This window comes from Giraffa tippelskirchi, chromosome 2 (assembly GCF_054371585.1).
Source record: "Giraffa tippelskirchi isolate mGirTip1 chromosome 2, T2T-mGirTip1v1.2.pri, whole genome shotgun sequence".
NCBI classification, from domain to species: domain Eukaryota; kingdom Metazoa; phylum Chordata; class Mammalia; order Artiodactyla; family Giraffidae; genus Giraffa; species Giraffa tippelskirchi.
In genome coordinates this window covers 108957405-108969168 of record NC_137276.1, presented here as the reverse complement: position 1 = coordinate 108969168, position 11764 = coordinate 108957405, and the positions used below count along the sequence as shown (strand labels likewise).

Genomic DNA, 11764 nt, shown 5'->3' with positions numbered 1-11764 from the left:
GCTGGAAGGCAGCTGGGAGGTTCCTCCAGATGCTGGCAACAGTTATCCTTGCTGAGAATTCATTCATTGACCAAACTAACCACCAAGTGTGAGAGTGGATGAGACTGTTTTTAGGCATGTAATCACTCAGAAAATGTACTGCCCATGCGCCCTTTGGTAGGACACTCCTTGAGGACGTACTTCAACAAAATGAAGAGACAAATCAAGAAAGAAGAAGACACAGGTCCCTAAAACAGTCTCTCCAACTCACAGGGACAGTGTTGGGAGTTAAAGATGGCCTTTTCAGCAGGTCTAGAGAGCAGCTAGCCCAACATGGAGTAGGCTGGGGGAGCTGGAAGGAAATCCCTGGGAAGTGGTAGGGTACCCAAGAGGCTGGGTGTTGTCCCCTAGAGAGAGAGATGTAAGTCCTAACCTCTGGTACCTGAAACTGTGACTTTATTTGGAAATAGGGTCTTTGCAGATATGATCGAATTAAGTGCTCAGATGGTAAAAAATCTGCCTGCAGTGCAGAAGACCTGGGTTTGATCCCTGGGTCAGGAAGATCCACTGGAGAAAGGAATGGCAACCCACTCCAGTATTCTTGCCTGGAGAATCCCACGGACAGAGAAGCCTGGTGTGCTACAGTCTGTGGGGTCGCAAAGAGTCAGACACGACTGAATTACTAACACTTACAAAAAGAGGAGAGACAGACACAGAGAGGATGCCATGTGACCATGAAGGCAGAGACTGAGGTGATGTGGCTTCAAGCCAAGTAATTCCAAGAACTGTCAGCAACTGTCAGAAGCTGCAGAGGCAAGGAAGGATCCTCCCCAGAGCCTTCACAGAGGGAGCACGGTGCTGCCAACACCTTGATCTTGGACTTTTGGCCTCCTTAACTGTAAGAGAGTAAGTTTCTGCTGTTTTAAGCTACCCAGTCTGTGGACTTTGTTTCAGTATCCAAGAGAACTAACACACATGACATAATGGAAAGCAGAAAAAAAAAATGAGGATAGGATTAAAACAGTATGGGGGGAAAAAATAAAGGCATGTAGAAAGGCCAGGAAAATCATAAAGCAGTATGAGAAAAGATCATACTACACCACTGGCTTTTGCTATAAGCAACATTTATCCAACAAAATAACATAAACTCTGTTTATTGATCAAAAATCATGACATTGAGAGGATGAGGAGAGAAATTAGGGTGCAAAAGGGCTGAGATATAATCATTCAGAGCAGGAAGCCCGCAAATCAGTCTGAAATTATGAGCTAAGGAGTAATCATGTGAACCTGGGTTCCCCTCTCAGCTGTGACAGCACTTTCCCTTCTCCCCTCCTCTTCCCATCCTGTTGACTGGCAGGATGGGCTGTGCGTGGCTGACCCTCTGGGGTCCCTAAAGTCAAAGAGGCATACCATGGAAAATGCCCTTGACTCTCTCAGGCCATAAATAAGGCATTTACATCACTTCTCCAGTGAACTGATAGGAGCACATGGCCCAGTTTTCTGTCTATGTGACCAGCAAGAGAAACAGTTCCATAGAAGCATGTAAAAGACCATGATGCTGGGAAAGATTGAAGGCAGGAGGAGTAGGGGATGACAGAGGATGAGATGGTTGGATGGCATCACTGACTCAATGGATATGAATTTGAGCAAGCTCCAGGAGGTGGTGATGAACAGGGAAGCCTGGGATACTTCGGTCCATGGGGTGGCAAAGAGTCGGACATGACTGAGCAACTGAACTGAACTGAAAAGCATGTACGTGGATTCTTCTTGACAGAGACATTTTATAGAAAAGAAAAAAGATGGTCGATGATTGCTGTTAGACTAAGTTTCAAATAAAAAAGTGTTAGTTTCTCAGTTGTGTCCAACTCTTCGCAATCCCATGGACTGTAGACCACCAGGCTCCTCTATCCATGGGATTCTCCAGGAAAGAATACTGAAGTGGGTTGCCATTTCCTTCTCCAAGGGATCTTCCCAACCCAGGGATCAAACCCAGGTCTCCTGCATTGTAGGTGGATTCTTTACCATCTGAACCACAAAGGAAGCCCAAGTTTTAATAAATATGAACATAAAAGCCTCCACGAAGTTGAGGGTCCTTCGGTTCCAGGAGAAACCAATGATTCGGATGGAGTGAATCTGACTTCTCAGAGGGGGTCTCCAGCCCATCAGAACCACCCAGAAATGTTCCCAAGCACTTGGTCAGGAGCTCCAGGCTCTCCCTAGAAGAGACCCAAAGCTCATCACACAAAGTAACTTCCCGCCCCAGACCAGGTCTGGGAGCATCTTCTTTCTCAACAGTCTATGTGAGATTTTGATATTTGTTTTAGAAACCAACGTAGATGAACTTTTTTTCTTGTAAGAAGCAGCAATAATGGTAACAATCAAACCCAGTCTCACCACAAAGAACAGCATTCCAAGGGAATTTCATATTTTGAAAACAAAAAGTGGATCTCTTGTTTACTTTGCTCCATCCCACAAGCAGTCTCAGCCCCCGGTGCTGAAGAATCACTCCCAGCTGTGTGTGTGCTGCTGACCCATCCCAGGGGCACCTCAGTGATGGGGGTCTTGGGAAGTTTAGAAAGAATGAGAATGTGACAGATCTGGGTGCCTCTTCCAGAGGTCAACTCCAGTGGCTCAGACTCAGGGTGCAAAGCAGCCTGCGTTGTGCTGGTTTCATTGTGGGGGCTCCCCAAGACCCGGTGTTGTGGGGACAGATAGGAAGGAAAGTGAAGTTTCTCCCCCTTCCCATCCCCCCGCCCCCAATGGCCCCAGCTTCTGCCTAGAGTGACCGGGACCACCACAGCCGAAGCCAGCTGGGGTCCATCTTCCTGGGATACTTGGAAGCCAGCTGCCCCGGTCTGGATAGATGTTTTTGCTGCGACCGTTGGCAAGAACACGATGATGAAACCTCCCTAATAAGGCAACTAAAATGAGAGTCATCTGACTCTCTTAAGTGGCCAAATAAACATCAGTGTCAACATTCTGGACCAAGGCCACTCTGTTTGTTAAGATGTATTTGCATCTGTTTATTATTATTAAATAATTATGTCTCATTTTTAATTTGGCTTTTCTTAAATGTAGTCTTGTTATGCGAGTTTCCTTTAACCACTACACAAGTGTCTACATTCTCATGTGCTTAATCAGGTTCTCTGGGTATTTTGATAACAAGAGTATATTAGCTTCCTAATAAATTACCACCACTAATTGGCTTAAGACAACACGAATTTATCATCTTGCAGATATGGGGGTCAGAAGTCGACCTCGCTGGGCTGGATGGATGTGTGGAGGGCTGGCTGCATGCCTCCTGGGTAGGGGGCGCAGGGGACGGTCATTTCCTCCCTTTTCCAGCCACCTGAGGCTCCTGCATCCTTGGTGCGCGGTTTCCTTCTCCATCCGCAAAGAAGCAGCATCACACCCACTGCCCTCCCTGGCCTCTGCTGCCATCACCACTTCTCTCTCTGACCTCTCTGCCTCCTTGTACGAATAATCTCCCTTCTCAAGACCCTTCATTTAACCCACCCCTGCAAAGCCGCTCTGGCCCTGAAAGGTGAGTCACAGGTTTTGCATGCTAGGATGGGGGCGCCTCTGGGTACTTCAACTAGATTCTGTGCAAGTTTGCGGCAAGGCCATCCCGTTAAATAGGGCCGTATTTGAAGATGGAAAAACACAACAAACAGCAGAGATGACCTCAGCAAAGAGTGAGACGTGGTCTCGCAGGGAGCCAGTCCAGGTGGGGGAGGGGTGGGAACATGAGTGTCTTTTTACATTCCACATTTGTTTTAGTAAATGCAGTTATTATAAAATAATACTTCTTCAATTTCAAAAAAGAGAATGCTCCGTCCCCCTTCCCCCAGGACGCTGGCAGTCAGAGGAGACACGCCTGCCTGTGCTGCAGTGAGGTCCAGGGGACCGTGCGGTGGAGGAGGTGGTGCCCAGGGCCAGGTGAACCCTGGGACAAGGGGCCAGGACCGAGGGGGCTCTCTCAGCTGATGGCCTTCAAACTGGTAGCACAAAAGTGCCAAACACTTTCCCAGGGAGACAGGGAGGGACCAGCTGCTGAAGCCTTGATCCCCCTGTGTCCCCTCCCAGAGTCGCCTGCTTCTGCCGTCACTGGGGGCCTGCACGCGTCCCCATGGGCTCTGGGGCATTTCCGAGGCCAAGAGTGAGGGGTCTGGAGGGAAGGCGATACTCTGGGCCTCCCATCTGTGGTCAGGAAGCCAGACCCTGGGGGAACCCAACACCAGCTCCCCAAGCTCAGAGGTGCCCACCTTCCCGACTGCTCTCAACACCCCTCTGAGGGTGTAACACAGGTGTGGGGAGGAGTAGGTCCCAGACACTGACAGTTTAGGCTGAGGCTCTGGCCTGCAGTGGCTGCAGTTTTTCTCCACGCCACCTCAAGCAGAAGCAGCATGTCCTCATCCTGCCAACGGAGCGAGCTGCCTCCAGCGCATCCCCACCACTGCAGGCAAAAGCTGACCTCAGGGCTGATGGAGCCAGGTGTGCTGAGTCCACCGGGTTCTTGTTTGATAACCATGGAGTCAGTTCACTGCCAGAGCACACACGCGTGCACACACACCCACATGCACACTCATTCATGGGCTCACACACACACCTCACCAGGAGCACCAGGCCTGGGCAGCCCCACCTTCACAGAGAGCCCACCCTCTAACCACGTGTGACCTTGGTTACTGAGACACGGTGACAAGACAGAGCATGCAGGCTCTCTGTGTTCACGATCCATTGAGGAGCAAGTTCATGACACTTGTCCTGGTTCATACTGCGCACGCTGGCACACATCTAAAAGAATTACCTCACTACTATTGTCTCAGCATCGATTTCCACAATATGTCAGAACCGCCCACTTAAACTTTTGTTGTTGTTCAGTTGCTAAGCCATATGACTTAGCAACTTAGCAACTGACTTAGCAAATGACTCTTTGCGACCCCATGGACTGCAGCATGCCAGGCTTCCCTGTCCTTCACTATCTCCTGAAGTTTGCTCAAACTCATGTCCATCGAGTTGATGATGCCATCCAACCATCTCTTTCTCTGTCGTCCCCTTCTCTTCCTGCCTTCAATCTTTCCCAGCATCTTTTCCGGTGAGTCGGCTCTTCGCATCAGGTGACCAAAGGACTGGAGCTTCAGCTTCAGCATCCTTCCAGTGAATAGTCAGGAGTTATTTCCTTTAGGATTGACTGGTTTCATCTGCTTGCTCTCGAAGGAACTCTCAAGAGTCTTCTCCAACACCACCACTTAAACTAAGGATGTGAAATTTTAGTTGTGAGAGACTGAAGTTACACATGGACCATGGCCAGACCACATAAAAGGTGAAACTCTGACCCACAACCTGCAGCCACCTGCCCAATGACAGAACTGCCATATCCTGGACCAGCCGGGCGGCCATGAGTCACAGCGGCTCGGGGCCAGACCACTGTCATCTGTGTGCCCAGGAAGCAAAACAACAACCAGTTACCATAAGCTGAGAACAGATAGGACTTGGCCAGTGACCATCAGCTTCCCCAACTCCTCTCCCTGCTTCAGCTCAGGAGCAACGGTGTGCTCCTGAGCCAGACACCCAGCCTCTGGATCCCCCCATCCCCCTATACCCTTGGCCCACCCAGGCTCCCAGGCACCCCCTCCCACCACCAGGCCACCCCTCCACTGCCTGCCTGACCGCAAGTCCCTGCTCAACACATTGGCTGAATACCCTCTGGTTTGGGTGGTCATTGAATATTGCCACAGTTATTGACTTAAAAACGCACTGGGGGCCACAAGATTTCTCAAGATTTGTTTAGGGTTTGTAAACTGGTCTGGAAAGGAGGGGGAGGGGCAGTGCCAGCTGGGGAGGGGCTTGGAGGCCTGAGACCATGTGGGGGGCAGCAGGGTGGGGGCAGCACTGGACAGCTGGGGGCAGGTGAGTGGCAGCTCCATGGACACCCCAGTCAACCTCAGTACCCAAATGTTACCCCATGTGCGCTGTCAGGGACCAAGGGGCTCAGAGAAGAAGGTGACAGATCGGTGTCTACAGAGAACCCACTGGCCGCTGATGGGCCCAAACCTCCCTCCGGACACAGGAGGTGGCTGCCTGCTGAGATGGGGGCTTGGGTCTCACTTTACAGCCCCCAGGCTCACTCTAGGCAGGCTAGGCAGGTCTCCTGTCCCCAGCAAAACAGGTGCCTGAGGTTTAACCCAAGGCAAGTCTGCGTCTTACCTGGTCAGACTCCAGTCCAGGCCAGCTGCTCCATGGAGCCCTTCAGGGACCCAGGCTCCCCACCTCTCAAGGCTCTGCCCTCCTCCCACCCAGGAGGGACATGTCACATGACAGAGGCCATGAATGATGAGTGCTCAGTGACGTGGCAGGGGATGGTGAGCAGAGAAGATGCAGGAAGAGGACTTGGGGGGCTCAGGCTGGAACACTCTTTAGGGCCAGGTGGGGGCTGCGCTGGTCATTTCTGCCCAAATGCCACCAGCCTACACTCAGGCCTACTCCTGACTGTTCCGGAGGCTAGGGCGGGGATCTACTCTGTTCCCAGAATGGGAGGACCAGCCTCAAGCATGTGGAGGCCATGAGGGTCACAGGTGAAACGGAGGACATTCCTCCACCTCCAGCCCGCCACCTGGAGCTTCCTCCAGGCTGGGCTCAGATGCCTTGTTGCCCCCAGAACCGCCTCCTGAGTGTTTTCACAGGTAATCTGAGTTTGGATTCTGCATCTTCTCTGCTCACCATCCCCTGCCATGTCACTGAACACTCCTCGTTCATGGCCTCTGTCATGTGACATGTTCATATCCTCTCTCAAAATAAATTTAGCATCTCAAATTCTACCCTTAGCTTTTCTTTCCTTTGAGCTATTGTATTAGTCAGCATTTCTCTAGTAAAAAAACAGCTCCAGTAGCACCAAACATGTGTTTCTGCCTTACTTTACCTTATGTGAAGACTGAGTCCACGGCAGCAGAGGGTTTGGCTAGCTCCATGCCACTGCTTGTTCCAGGATCACCTGGGTCCTCTTTTCTCATTGTGGATGAGAGCAAGAGGGGAGGAACTGAACATGTGGATGATTTTGGCTCAGCTGTGCATACATCCACCGGCCACAGCAAGTCATGTGGTCAACTCACTGTCCATGGTGTCAGGGAAGCCCAGCAGGCAGAGGAACACTGACCACTATGGGTGAGAGGTCACCAGCCATGTTCCCCCATCCACCTTCCTTCAAGCCATGCCCACGTCCCCCACAGCAGGGGGTGGATGATTGTGTTGGTCACCCCTCCCTGCCCACTGCCCAGCAGAAAAGCACCAATGGGATGCACGATATCAGACCAAGGAGCAGGGTGGGGACAGATGGGGAAAGGGGAGGTGAGGTCCCAAGCAAGAACGTCTGGCCACACCACATGCTGTAGGATTGAACTGGGCCAGGCCAATGAGGACCCACCTGGAGGGACCCACTGTGGATGTACAGCTGGGCCTGTCCCACCACCTGAGAAATGGGTCCACACGGAGCCCCCTGAACAGGCCACTGGTCCAGCTGTGTGGCTGAGCCCCTGGGACACAGAGATCCCATGAGGAGATGAGGGGGACCCCTTACCTCAGAGAAGTCCAATCTCCAGACCCCACAGACTGCAGCACACCAGGCTTCTCTGTCCTTCACCATCTCCCAGAGCCTACTCAAACTCATGTCCATTGAGTCAGTGATGCCATACAACCATCTCATCCTCTGTTGTCCCCTTCTCCTCCTGCCTTCCATCTTTCCCAGCATCAAGGTCTTTTCCAATGAGTCGGCTCTTCACATCAGGGGGCCAAATTGGAGCTTCAGCTTTAGCATCAGTCCTTCCAATGAATATTCAGGATTGATTTCCTTTAGGATTGACTGGGTTTGATCTCCTTGCAGTCCAGGGGACGCTCAAGAGTCTTCTCCAGCACCACAGTTCAAAAGCATCAGTTCTTCAGTGCTCAGCCTTGTTTATGCTCCAAGTCTCATGTCCATACATGACTATCGGAAAAAGCATAGCTTTGATTATACGGACCTTTGTTGGTAATGTCTCTGCTTTTTAATACACTTTTTAATATGTTTTTTAATGTCCCTGCTTTTTAATACATCACAGCAAATGTTGAGGGAGAGGCCCTTTCAGCCCCATGTCCAGGGAGGAAGGGGCTTCTCCCATTACAGAGGCTCCCTCCCTGGCCCCTCCTGGCCCCCAGACAGCAGAAGGTGCCTGCCCCGACTCCCTGGGTCCCCAGACAGTGCTCCAGCCTAGAGCATACCAAGTTGTGCAATCATGAGGCCATGCCAGGTAACAAACGAGACCAAGAATGACCTGTTATCAGGAGATCAGTGACCAGACCAGACAGCCCAGCATGGACTGGCCCAGGCGTGCAGCCAAGTGAGGAAAGGAGGGTCAGCAGGCCCAGGGGACTGACTGGCGTGAGTCTCATGGCAAAGAGACACCCAAGTCCTTGAGGAGGAAGAGGAAACAGAGACATCATTCAGAAGCCGCTGGAGGGCTTTCTGGCTCATCAAGCCCTGGCCGTCGTACCTGGACAGTGAGCTGCCTGTGACTCTCAGCCCTTCTCCACAAACCACTTCCCTCTCCCTCTGCTACTGGCTCGGGAGGAGCTAGGCAGAGGGGGCCATGGGGTAGCCACAGGGAGAACAAGGCCAGAATCCACACCCAGCCTTCCCACGGTCATGGAGTAAGCTAGGAGCTGATCCAGGAGCAGGATGCCGTCCGATTTCCATCCATGTGTGCATGTTTATTGTTTTTAGCTAAGACTCATCAAGTGGTTTGGGAGGTCTGGGTCTGTTTCTCTGTTTACTTGCAAACCCAAGCCAAGATTGAGCAGCTGGTCTTAATCAACATTTCCTCTGTCCCAGCCCCACAACCTGTTAGAAACACAGCCGGAGGCAACACAAAACTAGAAAGCAGGGGAGTCTCCAGTGAAAAAGCACGGCTAAACATCCTGAAGAAGTCAGTGACATATCCGCGCTCAAGAGTGAAGTGGACCCTCGCCTCACACCATATATACACAAACCAGCTCAAATCAAACCAAACCAAACCCCTAAATGCAGGACTAAAGCTATGAAACCCCCAAACGAATCCAGACGAAAAGCCTCATGACACTGAACTGGTTTCTTGCTTTCATGACAACGGTTTCTGGGATCTGATACCAGAAGCACAAAGCAACAAAAGGAAAAAATAGAGAAATCAGGTTATATCAAAATTAAAAACTCCTGTGCATCCAAGGACAGAAGTGAAAAGGCAAAATACAGAATGAAAGAGATATTTGCAAATCATACATCTGATAAAGGGCTACTGTCCAAAACATACAAAGAACTTCTAAAACAACAACAAAAAACAAAGAACCCTGGTTTAAAAATAGGCAAAGGACTTGAATAGAAATTCCAACAAAGAATATAAAAAAGTTGACAATAAGCACATGAAAAGATGCTCAGTATCACTAATCACTGGGAAACGCAAATCAAAATCACGCAAGACCTATCACTTTATACCCAATTGGATGGCTGTTACTAAAACAACAGCAAACCAAACAAAACAAAAAGTGTGAGAGAGGATGTGGAAAAAGTGTGAGAGAGGATGTGGAGAAAGTGGAACCTTTGTGCTCTATTGGTGAGAATGTAAAATGGTGCAGCTGCCATGGAACACCGTGGTGATTCTTCAAAATGTTAAAGAATTACCATTAGCATATCATTCAGCAATTCCATTCTGAGTTTATACTCAGAACAAGTGAAAGCAGAGACTGGAATAAATATTTGCACACCTAAGCTCTCAGCAGGGTATTCACAACAGCAAAAGATGGAAGGTAAACAAACCACACACACATAAGTGGGTGATGGATAAACCAAACATGGTCCATCCACGCAGAAAAGGAAGGAGGTTCTGATACAAGCTACAACGTGGCTTAAAACTCAACATTCGAAAAACTAAGATCATGGCATCCGATTCCATCACTTCATGGCAAATAGGTGGGGAAGCAATGGAAACAGTGACAGACTTTACTTTCCTGGGTTCCAAAATCACTGCAGATGGTAACATATTAAAAAGCAGAGACATTACTTTGCCAACAAAGTCCATCTAGTCAAACCTACAGTTTTTCCAGTAGTCATGTATGGTTGTGAGAGTTGGACCATAAAGAAAGCTGAGCACTGAAGAATTGATGCTTTTGAACTGTAGTGTTGGAGAAGGCTCTTGAGAGTCCCTTGGACTGCAAGGGGATCAAACCAGTCAATCCTAAAGGAAATAAGTCCTGAATATTCATTGGAAGGACTGATGCTGAAGTTCCAATACTTTGGCCACCTGATGCGAACAGCTGACTCATTAGGAAAGACCCAGATGCTGGGAAAGATTGAGGGCAAGAGGAGAAAGGGACGACAGAGGATGAGATGGTTGGATGGCATCACTGACTCGATGGACATGAGTTTGAGCAAACTCCAGGAGATGGTGAAGGATAGGGAAACCTGGAGTGCTGCAGTCCATGGGGTCGCAAAGAGACATGACTGAACAACTGAACAACAGTAATGTGGATGAACCTTGAGGACATGATGCTCAGTGACATAGGCCAAACACAAAAGGGACACATACTGTATGATCCACTTACTTGCGGTTCCTAGAGAAGTCAGATTCATGGAGATAGAACAGTGGCTGCCAGGGACTGGGGGCAGAGAATTATTTAACAGGTATAGGTTCAGGTTTGCAACAGGAAAAAGTCCTGAAGATGGACAATGATGATGGTTACACAACAACGCAAATGTACTTAATGTCACTGAACTGTACATTCAAAATGGTTAAAATGGTGGATTTCATATTGTATATATGGGCTTCCCTAGTAGCTCAGACAGTAAAGCATCCACCTGCAATGCAGGAGACCCAGGTTTGATCCCTGGGTCAGAAAAATCTCCTGGAGAAGGAAATGGCAACCCACTCCAATATTCTTGCCTGGAGAATTCCATGGACAGAGCAGCCTGGTGGGCTACAGTCCATGGGGTTGCAAAGAGTCAGACATGACTGAGTGACTAACACACACAAGACATACACACACATGTTGTATATATTCTAACATAATTTTAAAAAATAAAGAGGCTAAACATAATTACATATATATTTTGTTAATAAAACATTAAACTTTACAGATCATTAAATTCTTTATAGATGTATCAGCATTAAGCTATAATGCATTGAAACAACAAAAAAATTAATAGAAATAATGCACTATATCAATGTTTTTGTATTAGTTATCTTTATAACTAAGTTTAGGAATGATCTATTATTTCTATTAGAGTTGTGATTTTTAAGCTGAGAGCATTCATTTAAGCGTGTCAAACAGTATTAGAATGTGTATGTGAACTTGATTTGTTATAAGTTTAATTTATTACATAAATAAGAGTAATTTAGGTGTTTGAGAGGTTTGGTGTATTTACTTGTAAAGGTTTCTTGTCAGTGCTTGAAAAGAAAAAGGAATGCTTTCATTTACAATAGAACTTAAGACTTTAAGGGGAATTTGACCTTAATAAAAAGTGACGAATAACGATCAGTGTTTAAAAAGCATGAACTAAGCATTGGGAAGCCTGGAGGTTACCCAAGCTTTCGGGTCCTGAACTTGATCAACCTGTTTTACAACAATAAGATAGTATCTGGTGAAGACTGTTCCCAGCTGGTGTGGGTAGGAATGGCATTTCCTGATTAAGAAGGCAACCCTGAGAATAACATCCTTCTCATGTCTCCCTAAAACGTCTGTTATTGCCATCCTCGTTTGCTTCCAAAGTGAAAGTGTCCTATCTCTC

The 11764-nt window shown here is 48.5% G+C and overlaps 1 long non-coding RNA gene across 1 annotated transcript; it reads right to left on the bottom strand.

The window, feature by feature from the left end:
* Positions 1 to 3188: 3188 nt before the first annotated feature.
* Positions 3189 to 8194, bottom strand: LOC145539719 (uncharacterized). Its single transcript, XR_014077920.1, has 2 exons — positions 7553 to 8194; positions 3189 to 5233 (listed from the first exon to the last, which is right to left on the bottom strand). It is a non-coding gene; the product is annotated as an uncharacterized LOC145539719 (long non-coding RNA).
* Positions 8195 to 11764: the final 3570 nt, after the last annotated feature.